We start from the raw sequence: 17,131 nt of genomic DNA, 5'->3' as shown, positions 1-17,131 counted from the left end.
GTAACGCTTCTTTTCAGAATTTCAAAATAGAACTTGCATCATGTACGAGGTGCATTCAAGTTCTAAGGTCTCCTATTTTTCTTCATTACTAGAAGCAGTTATAGACGTGAGAGTTGTTTGAGAAGAAGCATCCATTCTTGAAAGGTTGATGAGGCCATATAACAGCACGAAACGGCCCATTGGAAGCTAGTGGCGCTATCTAACGAAGGACATGTTTTTGATACTGGAAATGACATCACTTACATCGAAAGAACAGCGTGTTATTATCCATTTTCTTCACCTGCGTGGCGTAACACCCGTCGATATTCATCTTAAATTGACTGAGACATGATGTTGGTGGTGTCGTGGGTCCGGTAGTTCAAGGAATGTCGAACGTCATATGAAAACAAACCCACGAACCAGACGCCAGTTACTCCATTGCTGAGAAAAGGGATATTTTGGGACACCGAAGCCGTTATGCTCACGCATTGCTATCCTAAGGGTACCACAATGATGGGTACAAACTATGAAAGTGATTTGAGGACAAGTTGCTTCCAGCATTGCGAAAGAAACGGCCGGAAATGGCTGAAGCTGTGTTCTTTCATCAGGACAACGCACCTCCTCATTGGGCGGCCATTGTTTAGCCGCTCTTCATGGAAAACAAATTTGAAGTGAATCACATGCTCCGTCCATACTCCCCTGACCTTGCACCTAGTGATTTTTGGCTTTTCCCCAACGCTGAAGGACTTTCTCCGGGGCCGCACATTTTCCTCTCGTGCTGCTATTTAATCGGCAATTTTCCAGTGGGGCAAGCAGACCCATAAAGAAGCGTTCGCGGCGACCATGCGATCATGGCGTAGACGTTGCGAAAAGTGTGTACGTCTAGAGGGAGATTATGTTGAGAAGTGAATGAAGTTTCATCTCTGTTGTGTAAGTTGTTTATGAAAGAAAAAAATAGGAGACCTTAGAACTTGAATGCACCTCGTAATTAATAGCCAGACATGAAAGGCCATTAAGCCTTGTTTCCATGATATGAAAAACTCAATATGCTGACCAAGGCAGAACATTTATTTTATTATAAAACATAAACTAAACGTAACGTTTCAACCTTCTATCAAGGTCTTCTTCAGACTATGTACCTAGTACAAATGTAACAAGGTACAAGAACAGGACGATATATATACACAAAAATACTCCCCTCCAGACTATTAGAAAGTTGTTCTGGAACATTCTAGCAAGTAGCTTTCCCTTGTCAACTGTACTTTCACCTGAAAGGCTAAACATTTTCTTTCATCTGGAATGTGGTTGGACTCTTTATCTCACGCTCTTTTTCCTTCATTCTTCTTCCTTCTTCTCTCCTCTTTCTCTCTTGTCCTTTCCACTCTTTCTAACACCTTCTTCCATTCTTTGTTTATCTTCAGTCCCCCATTCCAGTTCATTGTGTCTTCTTCACCTTTCTTCTCTATTTCCTTGGCCTCTTTCCATTTTCTCACTAGCATTCTCTTCTCCCTTCCTATCTGCTTAGCCTCATCCCACTCTATGTCATGTCCTGTTTCTCTCTTGAATTGTCCATAACACTCAATACTAATTTTACCTCAACAACTCCAATAAAACCTTGACAAGACGAATTTTTTTAGTTTATGGGATGCCGCTCGAACTCAATAAGTGGGACTCCCCAATGGCACAGTGGTAGCGTCATTGCCTTGTAATCAAGGGTTCCCGGGTTCGAACCCGGTGGAGGCACATAGTGGTTCGGATCACACTTTAAACTGTAGGTCTAGTCCCGATTAGCCTTACTGTGCATAAAGTGGACTTAAAACACCTGTCAATCAATCAATCGAACTCAATAACTCGAAGGCAGAGTATGAAAAACCTCTAGGAGTCGAAGTTAAATTCTAATCACATCTATAACTCGAAGTTTTAGTCGCACGGACCTCAATAAGTCGAAGTGCAATGTCGTATTAACTTAAAATGATTCTACATACGTTATAGGCATACGTAGTGCCGATGTTCAGAAGGGTGAGTAAACTTTAGACCTCTATAACTCGAAGTCGGCGATTTTGGATTTCAATAACTCGAACCTTGATCAGTCGATTTTTTTCTTTTCCCCCTCAAGTTAGAGTTATCAAGGTTCCACTGTATACAAATGCTTTGAGATTGCAGTCATTAAGTTTTATTCAGAATAATGATACACACACACGCAATACATATACAGGGTGTATCAGAAATGATAGCGCTAGCTGAAAAGGTGAAAAGTACACGATAGTAGAAGCAAAAAAGCCTCAGTAAACATGGGATTGCAAACGAACAGCGAGATAATTGGGAATGTATGTTTACGGTCCGCCACATACTTCATTGTTTGTACACATCGTACGCTTTTCACATGTGAGGTGCCATAATCCTACTTAGTAATAACAGAATTTAAATGTTCACCTCGCTAGACATTACCGTTGCTTTTATTACCAATGACTATTGTACTGCACAGTATGTTACATGTTCGGCAGTGTTCAGTTTTAAACAAAGAAACCTCGGAATGCGCAAGGAGAAACCGATTTTAACATTAATTATATTCACTTTTTCAAACTCTGGCCCATTAAAAAATTGCTACTAAACCGTTTGCGATTTCTTCTGTGGAGGGATATATATTACTTTTCTTCAATAATGTATCACTGCTAATGTAAAAACGTAAATACTCGTACATTAAATTTCCGTTCCTGGGACCGTCTGTCACATGCAAGCAACAAATTAGAAATGATTTACCCATTCACGAACTTAATTGAGTGATCTATTTCGTGCTTCTAGCAGCTAAATGCAATTTCTTTTTGTGTCTTCGTTCAAAATACATTAATGTGATCATTGATTTTACAGAAGCATTAACATTGTGACCAAAAGAGACTGATACTATGACTAATTAAAATATAGAATTAAATATGGACTTACATGGATAATGGGTTAAGAAACTAGCCTTACATGACATTGTTATGCAAAATTCAAATACGAAATGTGCTTTATTTATTTCTTACCAAAACAATGCATTTTCAAACTTTATTTTAAGTACTGAAACGTTGCGCTTAAAGGCAGATATATATTGACTGAAACTGCGTTCAATATCGCATGAAGTAATGGGTGTATATTTAAAATATACATTGAATTTCTCCCCGAAGTTTGAGCTTGCGTTCTCTATTGTCGACAAGAATGTTAGAATCACAGATGCAATGCCTATTATGAAAATTTAAAATAAACAGAGAGCAGAAAACGAGTAGAATACAGATGAACAGCAAACCTTTGATATTTAACACAACAAGGAAAAATGTAGTAATTGCAAAATAATGGAATATATTGGGTCGGTGCATAAGTTCGTAGCGTATTGTTATGGGTTGGCAACACTGCGTTGTCAAGAGTTCCTTGTTTTGTGTTCGTGAAAACACACTGTATTCTAATTCTAAACAAGATGGAGTGTCAAGTGGACAAAGTTGAACATCTCCAACACACTCCTTAGGGGTCCAAGAAAAAGTGTTATAAAAATCTTAATAAAAAGAGGATATGAAAACAAATTTGTACATGACATACCTTTATGGTTGAGAAATGAAGGTACATTACAAGAAGTGCTGGAAGTGACCTCCCCCCCCCCCCCACCTGTATACACAGTTCAACACGGCGCTGCATGTTCGTGAAGGTAGGCGTGTTCTGTGAATTATCACAGCGGCGCATCATCGGGCGAACTTTTTTTGGCACTACTGTCAACAGTGATGTGTACCAGGTATTGTTTCATGAATTTGTGAACCAGTTGGATGACGAGGAACTAACACTTGGCTGGTACCAGCAAGATGGGGCAACATGCCACACGTCTGACGAACACATTCACGAACATGCAGCGCCGTGTTGAACTGTGTATACAGGTGGGGGGAGGTCACTTCCAGCATTTCTTGTAATATACCTTCATTTCTCAACCATAAAGATATGTCAGGTACAAATTTGGTTTCTTATCCTCTTTTATTAAGATTTTTATAACACTTTTTCCGGGGCCCCTTACGAGTGAGACACACTGTATTTTTTAACGAAGCTGCTCTTGAAACTTGGCTGATTCCTTCAACTCAAAAACATTTTGTGCTGCGTACGGGGTTAATGCCATATACTGAAAACACAGCAGTTCTACAGATGAGGCATCGAACTCCTCCCCAACGTTGGCAGATGGTCATTGACAATGGAGGCGACTACATTACTGACTGAGTGATTGTTGTTGTGATTGTGTATTGTTAGACTACAATAACAATGTGTCATCTTACCACCTGTATACTTCTATTAATTCATTAATGTATTCCTTTTAACGCATGTTATAAAACACTACGAACTTATGCACCGACCCAATATAAATGTTGGAAAATGTTTCAACGTATGTAAATTATACCGGGTGGTCCAAAAGTCCCGGAACGGTCACATATCGTGAGAAATACACATCGAATCGGAAAACGAAAAAATACGTGTTTAGTAAGTGAAAGAAAGCTAGTCAGTGATATCACACTTGATTCCCCACCCCCGCCCCCTGGGGGTGGGGCGGGGGCAACTGTGAAAGTTTAAATGGAAACCCCAATTTTGTATTGTAGAATCGGAAAGAGGACTTCATTCCGAGTCCAACGAGCTATCAACCATCCTCCTAGCTCAATTAGGAACGGAGATATGGCGATTTTAATTTTCGAAAAAGAAAAAACCATAAAACCCAAAAAAATCCGATTCGATGTGTATTTCTCACGATACGTGACCGTTCCGGGACTTTTGGACCACCCGGTATGTAAAAATAACAAATATGTGCTAAAATTTAATACATGTAAAAAGATGGAAAATAAAGTTTTCGAGATTCCAGAGTACTATTTGAAGATAGATCGTATTTACATAAACAAATCCGATTCATGAGTACGACTATTTGTGACCAAAAAAAGAACTATACAAGATATAATTACAGAAGTACAACACAATTCGTGAAGGGCAATAATAAAAACCTGCAGTGTATCGACAAATCCGTATCTGCATCGTTGTATTATAATCGAGTACGGTGGCATACGACAGCTGAAGAAGTACATTGGAATTGTACCTCTTTTAGCAAGAAATTAACCATTACTCAAGTTATACACCTTAAACTGTAGGTCCGGCACCGATTTCCCTATCAGTGCACAAAATGTCTTCTTATTAATATGCATATAACAAAATATTTTGAATTGTCTTCAAGTATTCCTACATGCATACTGGAACCCAACCCATCCTAGATGGGAAATAAAGTAGGGAGAGGAGACAAACGCAGAATTCATGCAGAATTATTTTCCAAGATCCATGCAGTTTTCTATGAGTGAATTTCAATAGAGATTTTATACGAGATTTTTCATGTTTTCCTACTTCAATTTTCATGTCCATATCCGTAAATAATAATTTATCTCTGAATAAATGTAAAAATAAATTATCTATCTAATGGCACATCGAATAAGTAGTACGTTAAATCACTTCTATTTGTTTCTTTCTTCCATTTCGGTTTTCTTAGGTTGCTTTTCTACCACTTGGATTAATCGCGACGATGAGAATAAATGACGATCTGGTAAAATACATGATGAAACAAACGCACTGAAACATAATGCCTTAGCCAGGGTTCGCTGAACAACGATTAGTGTCAGACATTTAAGTATCTTGTTTTTCGACGGTTTTGAGATTGATCCCTGTCTTGAATAGGAGTGCAAGGCCATCTATTTCATTTAATTAACAAAACTCCTCAATCTCGTAATTATCCTAGAGATGTAGAAAATCGACGCTAAATAACCAATACAAACAATAATTTCCGCGCGTAATACAGCCTATGCTAGAAACTTGTCAAATTACTGACAGCTACACTGTGCGTATGTGTACAGTGACCGGTTAATGATAAAATCAATGGGAAGTCCATTAACCTATATTGGAGCTAGCAAAGTGTACATATGCGTTTAGACGAGGAGTGACTGGTTAAGGCTCGGTTGGTCCTTTGGCCGAAGCCAGCGAAGCAGTTTTCGAAATTTCCTTTCGAAAAGCCGCTATGGTATTTAAAAATCTGAAAGTTAAAATTCCTTTCAGAGCATCCACGTGAATCTTTGTGCGGTTTGCTTTCGTTGTTGTCTAGATATTCGCAATAGTTTCGTAGAATGCTTTGCCTTTAACATGTTAAAAACCACATGTTTTTTGGGCTACTCCGGGACAAGTACCCCTCAAAAAGATATCTAAAAATTGATTGATTGATTTGGTTTATTTTACTTCGCTTTCTGCCACTTTTAGTTAATCGCGAAGATGAGGATGAAATTGATGAAGGGACACTCACAAACATCCCATGCCCAGGTCGGGATTCGAACCCGGGACCCCTGGCGTCGTAGCACACAGTGATAACCACTCCGCCACAGAGGCCAGCTTTTAAAATTAAATTTAGCACTGTAAACGCAAGTAAACATGTTACATTACTATACCCAAAGGAAAATTTTAAGTGGTAGAGCAGCCTACGCCAAATAAAGGAATTATCATCATCATTACCTTCATCATTCAACTGCCAGCAGCATGTTATTGATGTTTTTGTGTTGACCTTTCTTGAAGTTGCATCACTGTAGAACATGAGCTGTTTGTATTCGAGTTGTTGTGGAAGCCCTAGAAGTTGGTCAAAGTTTATCCTTCACTGATCAAATGACAACCAGCTGCCTCATGACATAAAACTGATATCTCCAAAAATAAACAAATTCAAACAATAAAAAAAAATATTTGACAGATAGAGCTCTCTACAGAATAAGAGAAAATTCATGGAACAAGACAATACAAGGCCAATGTACTAAACAATATGTATTTTAATTGTATTCTTATTTCAATCATGCAACAATGATAATGTGTTTTTATTTTTATTGTAGTGTAATGAAGTGTATTTTTCAATTTTTACTTTGGTGTAGTGATGTAATGTACTACACAATGTTTCTTCTTTTTTGTTATGATGTTCTAAACTGATTATTATTTCATTATGTATCTTGACGTTTTCCATGCCCTTTTAATCAAGGGTTAACGGAAGAAAAGAAAATTGAATTCAGTTCAATACTTTTAAAAGTAGACTTCCAACACTGCGGACAATTCATTGATTGATTTACTTTAATTTACTCAGTTTTTCTGCCACTTTTGGCTGATCGCGAAGACAAAGATTAATGGTCATCACTGGCGGCGAGGGGGGGGGGGGCAGTTGCCTCCAATTTTCACCACTTTTGACCCTGCAGTATGCTAAATCATATCTACAAAGGGAAACATACTGTCTTTGCCCCCACCCTCAGTTTTGGCACCTTGTCCCCCCGGTTTTGGAACCCAATCGCCGCCACTGATGGTCACAAGATGAGATGGATGATGGGACAATCGAAAACATGTATGGACGACACAACACGAGTCCCACAGAGGCTGCCAGTCTAGATGCCAGAGCCTCGTTAGCCTGCAAAATGCAGTCCAGGGTGTACCACGTGAAAGAGGAGGTTGACATGTGGGTGTTTTCAACAAAGGGCCATCACTTACGCCCCAACAGACCGGTTGCAATTCATGCATGAAACATGCTGTAAGAGTTACATCTGATCTAGAATAAAGTTAGTGTTAAAGCAACTTAATTACTTCCACAAGTAATCGTAAGTGTGACAGTTACTTTCTCAACTCAGCAACCATAACTCAAGCACTTCCGACAACAGTCTCACGATTGGCCCAGGGTGGCTTCTGTAATGGAACAAACAAGTCACAATAATTCTAGGGTGTTCGGGGGGAAAAAACACTTAAGCTGAAGAAAAAAATATATAGCGGACATTTATGTTTATCATTGAATATGCGACATTAAAGACACGATACACATGTTAGATCATCACTGTTCAGATTCGTCGCAAATGCACAATATAAAATTTGTAATGGTCGGATTGACCATTACTGTTTTGTGGTATTGTATTAATTAATTGCTGGTCAGCTACAAGGTGTAGGGTTAATTAATATGTTTCCATGTGTGTACTTTTATATGTTATTGCTTGTAAGTATCTGTGCTTGTTTGAGTGTACTTTTTACTGGATATTAGATTCCCCTGTTTTTTAGCTTCCCAGTTGGGGGAGCTGCCTTTCAAAAGACCGTTGCTGTGGAAAATTCCAGTGCTACGGGGTAAACGTCCACGGACCCCCACCCCGACTATAAAAAAGGCCAGTTCGGCTTAAGAAACAAACAGTTTTTTCTACCTTCACGACGGCGAGGAACTTTTCTTCTAGAGTTAAGTCCTTTCATGGTGGCTAGCCTGAATGATTGAGAACTAAATGTGATACTTTGGCAAATGAACTTCTTCGAGAGAAATTAATGTAACGTTTGGCTAAGGAACCTTCTTCGAAAGTTTAGTCCACTTATGGTGGCTAAACTGATAATGGAAAATATATGTAGCATTTGGTAGAGCCAACCCCTGTTTGAAATCCCCAAGTTTCCCAATTAGCAAAGATTTGCATTTATAAGATATTGCCGAGTCTAGTGTTGCCCACGAGACGAGACTTTGGCCTGTGTCGTCTCGTGTAAATGCTGTGAAATGCTGTCTCGTCTCGAAAATATTCGTTTGTCTCGGGACACATGATCAATCTCGTCTCGTCTCGAATTTTTAAAAGCCTGTCCCGTCTCGTCCCGTGGGCAACACTAGCCGAGTCGCATCATAATGCCTAGCGGGCTGAAAAGAAGGATGCTGCGTAAGGAAACGCAAGACTGGTCGGAATATCAATTAAGTCGAGGGTAGACTAACTCTGTGTTGATGAAAGTACCAATGATTAGGTCATAGGCACGTTTCTGATTGAATTACGGAAATTGGTTGATTTTGTAAATGCACATATGGAAACGCTATGTAAATACGTATATAATAGTAACGTATAACAAACCAACGTAATCCTACAAGAAATGTTCTGATTTAACTATTTTAAACCAGATATTTATTCATTTTCTGTACTTGTTAAAGAACCTATGGACGAAAAATATACATGTTATGTGAAACCCCCCTTTCGCAATTCCGGCGTTATTATAAATCTGCTCTCGAGACACCCAGGGAGAGTCGTGGAAGGAGAGAAATTGGAATGGGTTAAAGAAGGGAATTAATCCAGAGGGCCGGAATTAAACCAGGGAAGCGGGGCCGCGCTTTCACAAATTATACTTATAATATTTTCTTTGTCAGTGTGACTTAAATGAAAACAACAGAAAATAGCACTTTTTGACTTATGTGCTTTTCTTCCCAAACACCGTAGAATTAACACACACTGACGAGAAGAGAAAAAGTAGGAGTCTTTAAGGAACTAATCATGCTCACATAAACCACAGCACTCGAACCGCATTCTCACACGTACAGCACTTTGCTATTGAGATCAAAGTCCGGCTCATCCTTCAAGGTGCAACGCTCGCCTCAAATGAATCGCCGTGTCATTGTTTTCAACGCATCGAGCTCTCATTTCGTGTACGAGACGCAAAGTACACAGACGTAGCCGGACGTCAAATATTTATCTACTAAACGAAAATTAAATACGGAATCACAAACACAACAGAATTCAAAGTTTACATTCTGGCTTTGATAGAGTAGGATACAGGTGGAAACCAGTACACCAGAGAAAATTATCATGGTCTGTTTGTCTTGTAACAATACCACAAAGTCCCACTTGGTATTCATAGTTGGTTCAATGCAAATAAAGAAATCATCAATATAGGATAACACGCGAAAGAATTTATGTTCAATTTGAATTTTCTTTGTGTAGAAACTTGATTTGATTTATATTATCTCGCTTTTCTGCCACTTTTGGCTAATAGTGAACATGAAATTTATGATAGGGTAATTACAAGCACACATGAACAACACACAACAAAAATCCAACAGAGGATTATACTACCCGTGGGTCCAGCAGACCTCAGAGCCTCGTTATAGTCTGCAAAATGTACTCCAGCGTGTTTCTACGTAAAGACGAGTGGTTTTTTACATGATCAATACAATAGTTATAATTCCAGGCTCAAAATCAGTTTCAAGTTTGTTTTAAGTCAACTTTACGCACAGATAGACTGATCAGCACTGGGTCTACAACTTAAAGCAGGATCCAAGCCAATAAGTACACCAGGTATCAAACCCGGGACTCCTTGATTACAAAGCGACGACGTTACCGCCATGCTATCAAGAAGGGCCCCTTCTCAAATGAGGATGTTTCTAGCTACTTTCTGAATACAATCCAAAAAATGTGGATCAAACCTGGATGAAATTGTCTTAAAATCTATTTTGTGTACAGAGGTTGATCAGATATTGGTCTACTGTTTAAAGTGGGATTTGAACTCCTGACGTGAGGTGTAGGCACCCAAATATCAACCTCTCTTCCATGTAGTATACCCTGGACGACTGCATTTTGGAGACTAACGATGCTCTGTCGTTGGACTCGCAGCCAGTATAATCTTCTGTGGGGATCGTGTTGTGTTCTGTCCATGTGTGCTTGAGATTGTCCCTTCATCCATTTCATCTTGTTAAAGTCGACGCGCTAGCTACGTTAACGACCGGCTGGCTTTGAAGTCCACGGAGCGCGCCCACGAGCTCCAAGAATCACATTCAACGCAAAGTGTTGCCACACATCTACTCTACGCCACCTTGTCCCTCCGCGCACAAGAACCTTCCCACGGTCTCCACATTGAAGTTGCAAAGTAAGGCAACAGCGTATCCGCAGTCATGTGACTGAGACTCCACGTGGTGGAGAGAGCAGAATGACAGCTGCGCCCATTGGCTCAAGGACTCCACGTGGAGTAGACGAGCAGAATGACAGCTGCGCCCATTGGCTGAAGGTTGAGTGTCATTGGACGAAAACAACTCGTCCGCTATTTATCCCCACCCACGTTTGTAGCGGCGGGTTTCTTTAGTCTTCGACGTTAACGAAGTAAACGCGTGGACTACACCATCCACCTTCATCTTCGCGATAAGCCAAAAGTGTCCGAACAGACAACTGCATTAACAGAAACCCAATCAATCAATGGTACACATGAATCGAGCCTCGTCACCATGAATGAGATTTTCCTCTGGTTTCTCCCCGTTCATTCGGGCGAATGATGGGATGGTATCTTTGAGGAAGGACGTCGAGGATTTTCTCCCTCTGTTTCCACCTTTCGTCTACTCACTTCCCCACAGCGTTAACCTAACGGTTCAAGTAAGTTGTGTCAACGAAATCAATCAACCAATCGAGTCCAACAACAATGGGCTTCTGTCGATTGATTGATTTTGTTTATTTTACTTTGCATTTGTGTCACTTGAAGCTATTCGCTGACGAGATGATGAGTGATGATGTGATGACATTGATGAAGGAACACTCATAAAGAACACACGTGCCCAGGATGGGATTCGAACCTTGGATCTCTGACGTCGTAGCGTTGTGCTAACCACTCCACCACGGAGATGTGCTTGACTTCTGCCGAGAATCGAACTATGGATTCTGTGTTTTCTTACATCCGCGACGATCCGCGGACAAGCACCGCCAATGTCCCAGATAGTGAAAACCTCTGGGTTAGGGTGTAAGTTATCCAACGTGATTTTCATGTCTCAACAACTGGAATTTCATATTAACTATACGCAGACAGTTTATGTCTTGGTTTTATATTAAAACAATCTAATTTTATTCGTATGTCCTAGCACTACAAAAAAGTAGAAGTCTTTCTTTCCCCTTACATTGGCTACGACATCGTTCGTACCACGCACTGGAACCATCAACATCCCAACTTTCTAAAAAGCGACAAGCGAAACTGTGTTGCAATAGCTTCAATACGCATGTGTTCTGTTTACCGTGTAAGCAAGCAGCAACACAATGAAGCAAAGAGTGTTTCGTTTCTGAAAAGTAATTTACTCTGGACACTTTCCCTTTTGTGAGCAATTTTAAACTGTCAGAAGTTTTAATGAGCTGCTGGGGACAAAGTTGCGATTTAATAAAAGATACGGGTTTTTAGTTCCATTTCCCGCCACATCGCTGGGTAAACCTACAGAACAGGAAACAGAACGGCGCGTAGGAAACCTATACTTGGAGTAGCAGAACGAGATAATCTACCTTTCAGCTCGTTGTTGATTCGCTATACCTTCATTAACGTGACCACAATTCAATTGCCAAGAGGGTTTCATTTCTTGAGAATACACGAACACACACATACACACACAGAGACCAATCACTAAAGACTGTAGCTCGAGAGGACGAATCTATATGCGATAAGGGAGGTTATTTCGTTTGTGCTGTTGGGCTGTTCTCATTATTATCACTAGGGAACGGAACTTTATGTAAATAAATGTTTCTTCTGCGATAAGATAGAGACCCTCGTTTTGGCCAAAATTCTGACCATACCCTTATATGTAAACACAGTAAATTTTATTTTACATAAAAACACATATTTTCCCGTTTTCCGTATGTAAATACATATTTTGCGAATTTTTATTCTAAATATATAAAATCGCTCATTGACTTCAGCTACCTTGAAATCCTCGAAGGAAAAATGTTTATTCTCCGCACCTCTTTCATATCAAGAGTGTCAGGTTTGTTTTGTCTTTGAACATGCTCGCTGGCAGACATCTGGCGCCTACGATCATATTGGGAGAAAATATTACCCCCGCCACTGGATCTAACGCACAAGTGCTAATGTCTAAATTTACAGAATTTTTTGGGAAAAACCAAGGTTTTCAAACTTTGTGCCAAATTGCACGTGTTTTGGAAGGAGGTGAAGTAGAGGAAGCTTTGGAAAACTTCAGCGTTAGTGGCATTCGTGCTTCAAATATGCAAAAATTGTTTTCTTGTGACGTGGAGCGATCTATCTCACAATATAAGATGCATTTTAGAGATAATCGTCACAGATTTACAATGGAGAATTTGGAAAAACTATGGTGATTCACTGCAACTCTTCCAAAAAATAGCCCACTAAGAGGTAAGCATTTAGAAACTGATTTCAGGTGTTTAAAATGCAAGTAATATTTTGTTTTTGTTACTAAATATTTTTCATTTTTGTCACATATTTTCCTGTTTTTATCACATATTTTCAACATTTATGACACATAAAAAAAAAATATTTCAGAGTTTTTTAGCACATAAAGTTCCGTTCCCTAATTATCACTCGCTTTGTAGTGTTTGTGTTGGCTTTCACAACTCTCAACCTGTTTCTCTGACTCCTTTCTCTCCATTTTTTCCAGTGGACTTGTCCAGTCAGCGTATGAATAGAATAAAACTAACAACATTTTATTTTAAGGAAGTAAGTAAGTAAATGAGTGAGTTAGTGAGTAGCAGCATGATGCACGATCACGTATGAACATCCCCAATATTTTGAGTACTTTTTACATAATGACACAAAAACAGTATCTAGATAACAGCACCAAACCACACCAAGACTGACGTGAATGCTCTACAAGGTATTCTAATCATAGGCAGTGTTTCAGATTTTCGGATACCATGGCGTTTCTTTTCGAAAGGAGATGAAATATCGACAACAGTTGCCCCGGCGGCGGCCAAAGGTCCAGCCAAGACTAAAGTAATTACGGCCTATCGTACATGAAAAAATGCACAGATGACAACTTACTAAAATCAGAAAGCTCCCTAAAATCTATACGAAATACAGTGCGTTCGTTTTGGCTCTGGGCCGAGATAGCGCGTGACATGGCGCAGATGCCGGCATTTTCGTTCCGTAACGTCTCGCTTAGTTACGCACGTATCTTCAGCATGTAGACAATTATACAATTAGACAATTATTGTATTTATATTGCATAACTAGTACTAGCCTGTGTTATAAGAGTTACTCAAAGTTGTTCACGCGCTATCTCGGCCCACAGACAAAACGAACGCACTCTATATGTCCGTAATATTTATAAAAAAAGACCACAGAAATTTACCAAAAAAAAGATGTCGCATGCAAACTTACGGCGTAGGGTGAATATTTCGTTGCACCAATCTTCACAACGAGTGCTTCTAACTTCCGCTGCAATAAACAGTGACTTCCACAGTAGTACTTATCCATTTTTGTATCCAACTATGCACCTTTATAAACTCGTCGAGAACTAAAAGCAGAGACTTGTAGTTTACGCACATTAGAACGCAACGTCAGGTCGAAAGGACACATGAAAGATTGTCGATTTCCCCTGCCAGAGGGTGAATAAAACACGTGATTTCACGGCCACGTCATTCTTGCCTGTATCACCACCACCCTCTGAGAGAAACAAGGGATGAAGAATGGCACGGAAGAGAACGGGAAACTAAATTGATGAATGTTTCACCTTTTGCATGTTAATGTAAGGTGTGTGTGTGTGTAAGGCAGGGAGTGTCGTCGTCTGGCAGAGGATCAATGAGGAGCTGGAAAACGTTTACTCAAAATGTGCTATTTGATTGTTAATTCATAAGGGACAGACAGAGGGAGAGTGATTTCTTGATTTGTTTTATTTTGCTTTGCTTTTCTGTCACTTTGGGCTGATCGCGACGATAGGGATGAATGGTGATGAGATGAAATGGATGAAAGGACAATCACCAACACATATGGACGACACAACACAAGTTCTCGTAACTTTCCTAGAAATTAGGAAGGGCTGCGCGAGGTAATTTACGTTAACTCAATGGGGAAGTGTTCGGCGGTCGTTCATTATTGACAAAAGGAATGAATGCCAATGAATTTATGCAAACGAATTATAAAACACCTATTTATTCGCATAGCAATACCCATTTCATACACTTTACACTAGTATTTACCTTCAGATTACTAACCTGCTCTCTCTTACTTTAAAATCTTAAAATCAATAATTGTAGATCTAACACAATAACATTTTAACCCTACTAACACTATGTAAACCAATGATCATTCTGGTCTTCGAATAATCATTTGTCCTTTTCTTGGTATTTATTTATCTATCTATTTATTTACCACAGAATTCCAAATACAGCTTTGGCCATTTTACATTGGAATATAATAACAATGGAAATAACAAAAAATGACAATGGAAGTAACAATAAATAATAATAACATAAACTAAAATACATAATTTTATGATATTAAATCATACATCATGCAAAAAAAATAGAAATTACAAATAAAGAATAAACAACAAGGATAAACGGGGCAATCCGGTAAATATTTTGCGCAACGTGTTGCGGTATAATTTAAGGCACCGGGATAATAGCGCATCTCTCCGAATGTATGCGGGTGGAGGAGGGCATTTTTCGGGAGTTCCGCCCTTTATTTTAATAATAACCTAATAAAACCACAGACAGATGCAGGTTTAGGTGGTAGGTTGACTAGAATTTACCTGGATTTCGTGAGGACCTTCTCCTCTCCTCGATGCTCTCTCGTTCCTGTCTCTAATCGAACTGCCTCACTTGCGTCTTCTCCCTTCGACCATTCACCTCTCTACGTCAACACAATAACCACAACTTGCCCTCGCACCACTCTGCATTCCAGCTCGTGTTGACCCTTACACTTCCTCGATCCTCATTCTTTACAAACACACCACATTCTACAGAAGATTATCCTGGGTGCAGGCACAGGCGGCAGAGCCTCCTTACCTGCAAATTTACGTCCGGGCTGTACTATGTGGAACAATCACCAAAATGGCATGTGTGAACCATTAGACGTTTTACAATGTTACCAAATACGCAACACTTCCATACTGTCCCTAAATTGAGAATCTGTTCGTGTATCTTCATTAATGATCCTCCTTACTATCCCCAACATGTTTGGAACTATTTGTAATTGATTGTAGATTCCTTCCAGGTAACACCATGAAAGAAACTAGCATATCTGGGGATGACGCCATATTGAATACCTTACCATACCATAGGGCTGGGACAACGGATACAGCAACAAATTTGAATATCATACAAGTCCTTTAATTCACTTGGCATTATACAGTAATTAAATACGTTTGCACACTGATGAGATACACAAAAGCCCACATCCGATAGTCTAGCTGAAAAATGTTCTTCCCGCTGTCGCGAGCCGACATGCATCATGCCGCTGTGTTAGAATATCACACTCCCAGAATTCCGCGTTCTTGCAAGAAGCTCCCAGCGGGAGCAAAATAAAAACAAATGAGGAGCGGAAAGCAATACTATCTTCAACAGTAATTATTCATATTTCGGATACACAAACTTTACCATTCACATCTTGTCATATTACTCATATAAAACGAAGAAGAATCTTAAATTCAAATATATCACGTTCAGCTCCACTAAACTACCGTGCGTCCATTTCGATCTGCAGCCGAGAGATCGGGAGAAACGTGGCGGGCGGCGCTGACGGAGGTGCCGACATTTGCGGCCAGTAATGCCCGCATATTTTTATGGACATATGCAGACATTTATATAAATATTGCAAAACTAGCACTAACCTGTGTTATAAGAGTTGTTCAAAGTGATGTCCACCTACATTCACACATTCCTGGCATCGTTTGATGAAATTTTGATTCACACGCAAAAGTTCTTCTTCCGTAATTCTTCCTAGTTCTGCCCTTATATTGTCTTTTAGTTCGTCGATGCTATGAGGGTTATTTCGGTAGAATCTATTTTTCAAGGTTCCCCACAAATAATAGTCACATACGGTAAGATCTGGCGAACGTGAAGGCCATAAACCTCTTGAAATTATTCTGTCATCAAACACCTCCCTTATAGCGTCCAAAGAATCAGCGGCGGTATGGGCTGTGGCCGAATCTTGTTGAAAATACCCATATTGTCTCTTATTATCTGATAACAACTGAAAAAACGGCGCGAGTATTTGTGTGCGGTACCTCTCTGAATTTATTGTGTCTTCAAAAAATATAGGCCCTATTATTCTTTTGGCACTTACAGCACACCACACACCAATTTTTGCATCGTGTAACGGAACTTCGTGTATTATTCGGGGATTTTCAGTGCTCCAGTATCTATTGTTCTGTGAACAAACATGACCACGCAAGTGAAACCATGCCTCATCCGAAAAAAATTATTAACTGTGGATCAACAATACCATCTACAATATTCTGCAAAACCCAATTACAGAAATTTACTCTACTTACGTTGTCAGGGGGCCGTAATTCTTGCACTATAGAAACTCTGTACGGTTTTAATTTTAGTAGCTTAGTGGCTGTATGTGCTGATGATTTTGACACGCCCATCTCCTGTGAAACACG

At 39.6% G+C, this 17,131-nt stretch overlaps 1 protein-coding gene across 4 annotated transcripts in view; it reads right to left on the bottom strand.

Moving 5' to 3' along the window:
• Root (ciliary rootlet coiled-coil, rootletin) overlaps positions 1-17,131 on the bottom strand; it is a 345,133-nt gene that overhangs the window by 144,472 nt on the left and 183,530 nt on the right. Inside the window, exon 1 of one of the 4 annotated variants that reach the window (XM_083141557.1) lies at positions 16,355-16,373. The exons of the other annotated variants lie outside the window; for them this stretch is intronic. The gene's annotated coding sequence lies outside the window, so the exon portion shown is untranslated. Of the gene's footprint in view, positions 1-16,354; positions 16,374-17,131 lie in introns of those variants that run through there. 4 annotated transcript variants of the gene reach the window in all.

This window comes from Lepisma saccharinum, chromosome 20 (genome assembly GCF_977018435.1).
Source record: "Lepisma saccharinum chromosome 20, izLepSacc3.1, whole genome shotgun sequence".
Lineage (NCBI taxonomy): Eukaryota > Metazoa > Arthropoda > Insecta > Zygentoma > Lepismatidae > Lepisma > Lepisma saccharinum.
Note: the sequence above shows the minus strand (reverse complement) of the source record. Positions and strands in the feature narration are given on the sequence as shown.